Genomic DNA, 9,452 nt, shown 5'->3' with positions numbered 1-9,452 from the left:
GTTTTTGTGACGCTTGGTTGGAGTCGCCACTTTTTGCACTAGTCGGATAAGATTGCCATATCGATGTTGAGACGCTCTTCCAGTTCTTCGAAAGCTTGGGCTTGAGTGGCACAGCAGATGTCGTCCGCATACATGAACTTGCTGGATCTTGTACGAGGAAGGTCCGAGACATACACATTGAAGAGAGTGGGTGCGAGAACAGATCCTTGTGGGAGACCGTTCTGCTGAATCTGCCACCTGCTCACTTCTTCACCCATGTGTACTCGTATCCTCCGGTCTCGTACCAGGAACTCCACGACATCTGGAACCCAAGCTGGCAAGGATTTTGCCAGCTTTAACAAGAGGCCTGTGCGCCAGACAGTGTCGTACGCTGCAGTTAAATCCAGGAAAACGGCGCCGCTTTTAAACTTTCGCTGGAAGCCGTTTTCGATAAAGGTAGCTAGAGCCAGGACTTGATCACATGTACTTCTTCCTGCTCTGAAACCTGCTTGTTCAATTGGGAGGATCCGCTCAACGTCTGGGGTGATGCGTTTAAGGATCACCCGCTCCAGGACCTTGTAGCATACTGAAAGTAATGATATAGGTCTGTAACCTGCTGCAATGCAAGGGTCCTTAGCCGGTTTCAGGATAGCGATCACTTTTGAGCATCGCCAAACTCGTGGCATGAGGTGCTCTGACAGGACACACGTCAGAAACCCAGCCAGCCATGACCTTACCCGTGGCTCTAATTCTTCAGGAATTCTGGAGGGATGTTGTCATAGCCCATGGCGGTTCCAGATTTCATTCTGTTCAGAGCTTCTGCCAATTGAGCAGGTATGACTGGATTAATTGTGACCTGACCACTATTCCTTTGGTGGAGTTGGGGCCACTCGTCTCTTACACGCCTCTTCCGTTGTTTCTCGAGAGGTGCTTTGCCAACCTCTATCAGGTGAGTGGCCACCTGGTTTGCCGTCACTCCTGGGAGGCTACATGAAGGAGGTTTCTGGGATGCACCAAGTCAGCCGATCAAGTTCCATGCCTTCCTGCTTGTGGGTGAAATCGAGGTTACCTGTCGATTCCTCCCAGCGTGCTATTCTGGCTGCACCCAATGATTCCAACAATTGGTCCGCAATCTCTGGGTCTCCTGAAACTACAGTAAACTTCTAATACACAGGAAGTGACACCCATTAAAAAAACAAACAAACAAAAAAACAGGGGCTCCAGAGCGGTGCATCCAGCAAAGGCGTTCCACGTGGAGGTGCCCTGTAGCCTGGGGATCGCGGGTTAAAATCCAGGCTGTGTCACAGCCGACCGTGACCGGGGGTTCCCAGAGGGCGGCGCAAAATTGGCCGAGCGAGGCCCGGGCAGGGAGGGCTTAGGTCGGCAGGGGAATCCACAGCTCACTGTGCACTAGCGCACCCCTATGGCTGATAGGGCGCCTGCAGTTCTGCAGTGGAGCCTCCAGATCTGTGTTGTCTCCGGTGCTACAGGTCTGGCGGCCTCGCTGTGGATCTGCAGTGCGTAAAATGACAGATTGGCAGGAGCACGTTTCGGAGGACGCATGCTCCAGCCTCTGCTACCCGAGTCAGCGGGGGGGGTTGGGGGGGGGGGATAATAATTGGGGGGGGAGAAAAACCCCACTCGGCTCCTGTGTCCATTTTATAATTTTGTTAATATCAGGCACAATAAACTTTTAGAAACCAGGGTTTGACTTAAAATAAAGACAACTGAATTTAAAAAAAAAAATTAAGTCAAACTTTTACCAAAAAAATATTTGCACCACCCTCTTTATATATATATATAATTTTCTTCTTATTTTTTTAACAAGCTGGGTACAAGCATAGGGTCGTCGATTTACAGCTTCCCTCTGGATCGGACGGGCGGACGGACAGGGCGAGTTTTGGCGGCACTTTGAAGAGAATGCTGGACTTGCGTCAGCGATGTTTTACCCTCCTTCGGGACACAATTTGGCGTTTTGCCCAGGCACTGCGTTTCGTTCCAAATTCAGAGCAACATTCCATACTTACAGTAGCACAGAGGCTAACCTTATAAAACTGTCCCATACTAAAAAGCACAGCAAAGTGTAATAAAGCATAAAGCATTCTAAAGCACAGAGAGGTCTGGTAAAGCACAGAGAAGCATTGTAAAGCACAGAGAGGTCTGGTAAAGCATAGGGAAGCATTGTAAAGCACAGGAGGTCTGGTAAAGCATAGGGAAGCATTGTAAAGCACAGAGAGGTCTGGTAAAGCATAGGGAAGCATTGTAAAGCACAGAGAGGTGTGGTAAAGCATAGGGAAGCACTAAAGTACAGAGAGGTCTGGTGAAGCACAGGGAAGCATTGTAAAGTACAGAGAGGTCTGGTAAAGCATAGGGAAGCATTGTAAAGCACAGAGAGGTCTGGTAAAGCATAGGGAAGCATTGCAAAGCACAGAGAGGTCTGGTAAAGCATAGGGAAGCATTGCAAAGCACAGAGAGGTCTAGTAAAGCACATTTAAAAAACAGACCATGGTGATCTAACCCTTATAATAGTGTCCCACAGTAGCACTGAGAGGTACTGTAAAGCCTACTGAAGCAGAGTAAACTACAGCGAATGCACTGTCTACCCCACCTCCCGCTGAACCCCCGCTCTGCAATCCTGCCTGAAGGTCTCTGGCTTCCTGTCAGTATGGAATGTGGTGACCCTGAGCGTTTGTTTTCTCCCTTTCCAGATGGTACTGCACCCCCTGGAGAGCTGACAAGAACAGAACGGCCCTTGTTTTTATTGTTTTTTTTTTATTCTTCTATTATTATTATTATTACTACTACATTGGTCGCAGTTTTTTACCTCCCTGCCCACCTCTGGTTTGGCTGCGTGCCCACATTTCAGTTCCTGCAGGGCGGCTCCTAGTTTAAATCAAAGCCCAGGCTGACAGTCTGGCCTATTTGTTTCACTTTTTTATTTATTGTTTTTAATTAAATGCTTCTGTTCATTAGTAATACCACAAGACACAAACATATAACTATACATTTTTATATATATATTTTTTTTTATTTAGACTTGAAGAAACAAATACTCGACTGGGAATTACTATGGGAATCTTTTATATGGGTTTGTTTATCATGAATGTGCTTTACAATGCTTCCCTGTGCTTTACCAGACCTCTCTGTGCTTTACAATGCTTCCCTATGCTTTACCAGACCTCTCTGTGCTTTACAATGCTTCCCTATGCTTTACCATACCTCTCTGTGCTTTACAATGCTTCCCTGTGCTTTACCAGACCTCTGTGCTTTACAATGCTTCCGTGTGCTTTACCAGACCTCTGTGTGCTTTACAATGCTTCCCTATGCTTTACCAGACCTCTCTGTGCTTTACAATGCTTCCCTATGCTTTACCAGACCTCTCTGTGCTTTACAATGCTTCCCTATGCTTTACCAGACCTCTGTGTGCTTTACAATGCTTCCCTATGCTTTACCAGACCTCTCTGTGCTTTACAATGCTTCCCTGTGCTTTACCAGACCTCTCTGTGCTTTACAATGCTTCCCTATGCTTTACCAGACCTCTCTGTGCTTTACAATGCTTCCATATGCTTTGCCAGGCCTCTCTGTGCTTTACAATGCTTCCCTATGCTTTGCTAGACCTCTCTGAGCCTTATAATGCTTGCATGTGATATTCCTTGCTTTTTTTTGTTTCTGACTTTCTGACACACTACGCGGCCGTGCCTTTACCAGGGGAGACCCTCGTGGACCCCTGCACACCACGCGGCTGTGCCTTTACCAGGGGAGACCCTTGGGGACCCCTGCGCTCCCCTGACTGTGCGACTCCTCCCTGCACACCACACGGCTGTGCCTTTACCAGGGGAGACCCTTGGGGACCCCTGCGCTCCCCTGACTGTGCGACTCCTCCCTGCACACCATGCAGCCGTGCCTTTACCAGGGGAGACCCTCGGGGACCCCTGCACTCCCCTGACTCTGTGACTCCTCCCTGCGCACCACGCGGTTGTACCTTTACCAGTGGAGACCCCCAAAAATTGCATAATTTTTGCACTGAGTTTAAGCCTTCACTTTTTGTAGAGTCACGCAGAGTGTTTCACACAAGCGCAGATGATGATAATGATGATGAAGATGCTGGTGATGTGGCTCCAGCCAGCACATTCCTCGCGCTCTTCCTCGTCGCTGGATGCCTGTTTCCTCTGGCTCTGAATCTCTCAACAGCGAGTGTCAGAGTGCAGCAAACTGCCTCGGAACCCTGCGTGGGTCACTTCCTATCCTTCCTGTTGACACACGCACCAGCTCCTCGTTACTGTAAACAAGACTACTTCCTGTCGGGGGGGGGGGGGGGGGGGGGGGGGGGGGGGGCTTATATTTCTCAGCATCTTCGATAGAAACACTGAAAGAAACTTCTTAAATTCAACAGCAAGTGTTTTTCTCAGTCTCTGATTACAGCACTAATGACGGTTTATTAGTTCTGGATGCCGTGGAAGTGAATGCCAATATTAATTTTTTTTTAAATCTAATTACTACAATGATTGCCAAAAACAACAGAAGGCCTGCTCTGCCCACTATCCTGAAAATACAAAAAGGAAAGTGTTTTGTTCACGGTCCACCCAGAGATAAAATCCAGGCTAACACCCACCCTGCTCTATAAAAAACAAACACAAAGCAATATGCCACCCTGCTGAACTCAGGAAGGTCAAAGAAAAATAAATATTCATCTTTCAGCCCCACCCTGTAGATTCGCTCTCCCTGTGCAGCTGGGATTAGGGACCCCGAACAATTCCTGGTTTCATTAGGAGTTTAATTAGACACACCTGAGCTTGTTACCTGGACACACTGAGAGCTGATCAAGCTGGTAGCAAAATCTGGACTTGGTGAAACTCTGAGCCCACTTATTTTCCTTCCTTACACGCACACACACGTGCACACACACACGTTTGTTTTCTTATACTTATTGACTCTCACTATATTTATTTACTATTTCTAACTCCAGTCAGATAAAACTCCACACAGGGTGAAAGTCGACAACAAACTCAATATTTTGGCACATATAGTTCTTAAAAAGGTGTTTCACAAAGCAAGGGCATCACTATCTTTGTGGGGGACACTCAAATTTTACCCGCATATTGATAGTAATAACTGCACACACACACACAAAAACCCTTGCGTCCTATTTTTCTGTTCTGTTTGATTTGAATAGGTGCCAACCTCTGAACCCGCCCCTCGTCCTCTCTCCCCCTCAGAGAGACTCCTGCCAGGGAAACATCTATCTCTGTCCCGCAGGAAGCCAATTGTGATGAGCAGAGAGAGCAATCGCTGTCTCTCCCACTCCACTGATGTAGAAAAAGTAAAGACATTTAGTGATAGAGGGAGGGTCAGAGAGCCACAACAACGCCAGGCTTCGGGGTCGAGCGGTGAGAGAAAGGGGCTTGATACCAGGAGTTTCAAATCCAAGCTCAGCCACTGACTCCCTGTGTGTGTGTGTGTATGCGTGCATGCGTGCGTGCGTGCGTGCGTGCGTGCGTGACCCTGAGCAAGTCACTTCACCTCCTTGTGCTCCGTCCTTCGAATGAGACGTAAAAAAAAACAAGGTCCTATTGGAAGTGACTCTGCAGCAGCAGCTGTTGTTCACCCCCCTAGACTCTGGAAGTCGCTTGGATAAAAGTGTCTGCTGAATGAATTATAATAAAAAATAGATAATAAAGCACCAACGTGAAGGTAGCTGCTTAACATCCCTTATTAAAGTGCAGAAGGCATAGCAAAGTGTAATAAAGCATAGGGAAACACTGTAAAGCACAGATAGGTCTGGTAAAGCATAGGGAAGCATTGTAAAGAACAGAGAGGTATGGTAAAGCATAAGGATGCATTGTAAAGCACAGAGAGGTCTGGTAAAGCATAGGGAAGCATTGTAAAGAACAGAGAGGTCTGGTAAAGCATAGGGAAGCATTGTAAAGAACAGAGAGGTCTGGTAAAGCATAGGGAAGCATTGTAAAGAACAGAGAGGTATGGTAAAGCATAGGGATGCATTGTAAAGCACAGAGAGGTCTGGTAAAGCATAGGGAAGCATTGTAAAGAACAGAGAGGTCTGGTAAAGCATAAGGATGCATTGTAAAGCACAGAGAGGAGTGTTAAAGTGTAGTAAAAAACAGGTTTTTCTCACCATTACGTGTCCCTTAGTAAAAGCACAGTAAAGTGTAACAAAGCACAGCGAAAGCATAGCGAAAGCATAGCGCAACGCTGCCACGTTGTGGATATTACAGATCAACACACCCAACAGATCAACAACACCGTCTTGGAATCCCAGCAACAACTAACCTGCTCCTTTGCAATAATTATAGTTAAGAATAAACACGCTCGTTAACATTTACATGTGAAATGGGGCGTGGATATCACCGTGTATTTCGTCATTTACACGAGTAAATGAGATTTACCCTATCCCTCTCTTTGACCGTTTTGATTCACATACGAATCGAGTTCTCCAAACATCCACCCGCATCGCCATTCTTCACTTGGAAATCGACCCGCATGGAAATCCTGCGTTTGCTGCAAGCAACTGTACCAAGGGAAGCAATAATACGTCATAGAATTAACCAGCCAATGAAAGTGATGTTAAAAAATCACGTGACTAGCTTCTTTCACTGGCGAGGAAAACAAAGAAAAATACATATATAAATATACATTCTTTGCATTCTAGTCTAATATTAGAAATTACAAAAACAAATTTAAAAATCTTCACCTGGCTTAATTAGGAATTCTGTTCAAATAATATAATATTACAAAACTACAATAAGCACTTTTCAACTTCTCTCTATTTACAATTCGCGAATAAAACAAAAATATTCAAGCCACAAATAACACACATTCCAAGCAAAAATGACGAGGGTAGCGGTGATTACAATCCTATATATGTATTTTAACAATACAGTTTATTTTATTGTGTTGAAATGCTGGTGAAAATACCTTCTCTGTGTTGCCCATCAACATCCTAGCTACAGTTTCTACATGCTGTTGAAGTGTTCCCTGAAATTTGAAGCAGCAATGCAGAAGCAACAGATTTTAATTTACATTCTAGACTAGTGTAACCCTCAGCTTTAGAGTCTGTTACTATCTCTTCACCAGGGACTGTGGAAAAAAATGTTGATGATGTCATAATTCATAAGATTCTAAGAGGACATGGCTGAAGAAGTATGCATCCATCCAGACATCCCAGACTTCTAGAGTAAATCGATTTATCGACATTTTTAAACTGCTCGGAAATCTTTACGTTTGGGCTCTAGTGCCTTCAACAGTGTTATTGAAACTAGAAGAGACCTAGTCAAGCAGACCAGTGTTTGGGCTCTAGTGCCTTCATCAGCATTACTGAAACTAAACTGAGTCAAGCAGACCAGCGCTTGGCCTCTACTGCCTTCATCAGTGTTATTGAAACTAGAAGAGGCCGAGTCAAGCAGACCAGCGTTTGGTCTCTAGTGCCTTCATCAGTGTTATTGAAACTAGAAGAGGCCAAGTCAAGTAAACAAACTATCTTACAATGTTTAAACTTTATATATATATATTTTTTTTAATTAAAAAAATGTCCTTACAAAAAACAAACAAAACAAAAACAGAAAAAAAACCTCTTTAAAAGTGATCAAATACGACAGACTTTAATGACTGACGTGCATTAATGAAGGAGAGCCAACACTGCGGGCAAAAAAACAATTTTCCCTTTAACTTGTATGACAGTGAACATCGCCACTTGGTAGCCATTTATTTTTTAAAGGGGATTCCCGAAACATCTCTTAAAAGGGAAGTTTTCTTCCAATTTGGGCGTACAGTACGGCATAAGATTTTTCTTTGAAAAAAATCAGAACCCATGCTGTATTGCTGTTCAGTAATTTGATCCATTCCAAATCAATATGCTTCCATTCTAAAAGTTATTTTAGAAGTTTAACAAGACAGGTATCCTTACAACATATCTACCTATCTACCTATATACATAACCAACGACCCCACAAGAAACTATACAGCCCAGACGTTATATAAAGCTACATAGAATTTTATTATTAAAAAATATAGATGTATTTTATTGATAAAATCCCCATCGCTGGCCGTGCAGTCGCTTTCTCATTATGACGAGTGCCTGTGTGAAATGCAATAGCAGCAGTTTGTCGTGATCCTTCCGTCTACATTAACAGCAGTGAATACAGCCGGCTGAAGCTAAAAGAATTTGCTGCGACAGCGATTCTCCATTCTAACCTGAAGACTGCAGTCTACACAAATGCTGGGAGAGTTTAAGAGCCATTCTAGTTGTTCTGGAATGATACCTGATGGTCCAGCGGTTAGAGAGGGGTCTTGATACCAGGAGGTTCAAATCCCACCTGAGCCACTGACTCCCTGTGTGTGTGCGTGACCCTGAGCAAGTCACTTCATCTGCTCCATCCTTCGGACGAGACGTAAAACAAACGAGGTCCTATTGGAAGTGACTCTGCAGCAGCAGCAGTTGTTGATGATGCAGAGTTCACCCCCCTAGTCTCTGAAAATCGCTCTGGATAAAAGCGTCTGCTGAACCACTCATTAATAATAAAGGATGCTTTAACATAACACAAGGAAGGCCTTTTTCCAGTAAAGCTCCTGAATTCTGGAGTGCTCTGTCTTCTTGTGTCAGGGAAGCTGGAGCTGTTTTTAAAATCAAGATTGAAAACGTATTTTTACAGGAGCGTTTTTCTATCTGCTTGTTCCTATTTTTAAAATCAAAACTGCGCTTTCTTTTAGCCCCTCGCACTCCAATTTTAAGAACATAAGAAAGGTTACAAACAAGAGGAGGCCATTCGGCCCACCTTGCTCGTTTGGTTGTAAGAAGCTTATTGATCCCAGAATCTCATCAAGCAGCTTCTTGAAGGATCCCAGGGTGTCAGCTTCAACAACATTTCTGGGGAGTTGGTTCCAGACCCTCACGATTCTGTGTAAAAAAAAAAAAAATGCCTCCTATTTTCTGTTCTGCAGAATCTAAATCTTCACTTGTAACCCCTGGTCCTTGTTTCTTTTATGTTTATTTTTTTACAAGCTTTTACTCTCATTCAAATTTTACAATTAAACCCACATTTCGTTTAGATATCTTGGTTTAATTTCCGGGTTTTTTTTTTTTTTTTTTTTTTTTTTTAATCACAGTTTGGATTAGTTTAATTGTTTAAATTTAATTGTTAATTAAACTGAATTCAGACCCTGTGGTGCGATTGGGACAGCAGTCGGTTTTATTTTAAAAAGCAAACAAGCTCTCCCGAGTGGCGCATCCGGTAAAGGCTCTCCGGGTGGAGTGCAGGATGCGCCCCGATGCGCCCAAATCCAGACTGTCACAGCGACTGTGACCGGGGGGTTCCCAGGGGGCGGCGCACAATTGGTCGAGCGCTGCTCGGGTAGGGAGGGCTTAGGTCAGCAGGGGAATCCACGGCTCACCGCACACCAGCGCCCCCGTGGCTGATAGGGCGCCTGCGGTTCTGCATAGGAGCCTCCAGATCGGTGTT

The sequence above is a fragment of the Polyodon spathula genome, chromosome 16, assembly GCF_017654505.1.
Source record: "Polyodon spathula isolate WHYD16114869_AA chromosome 16, ASM1765450v1, whole genome shotgun sequence".
NCBI classification, from domain to species: Eukaryota; Metazoa; Chordata; class Actinopteri; order Acipenseriformes; family Polyodontidae; genus Polyodon; species Polyodon spathula.
Note: the sequence above shows the minus strand (reverse complement) of the source record.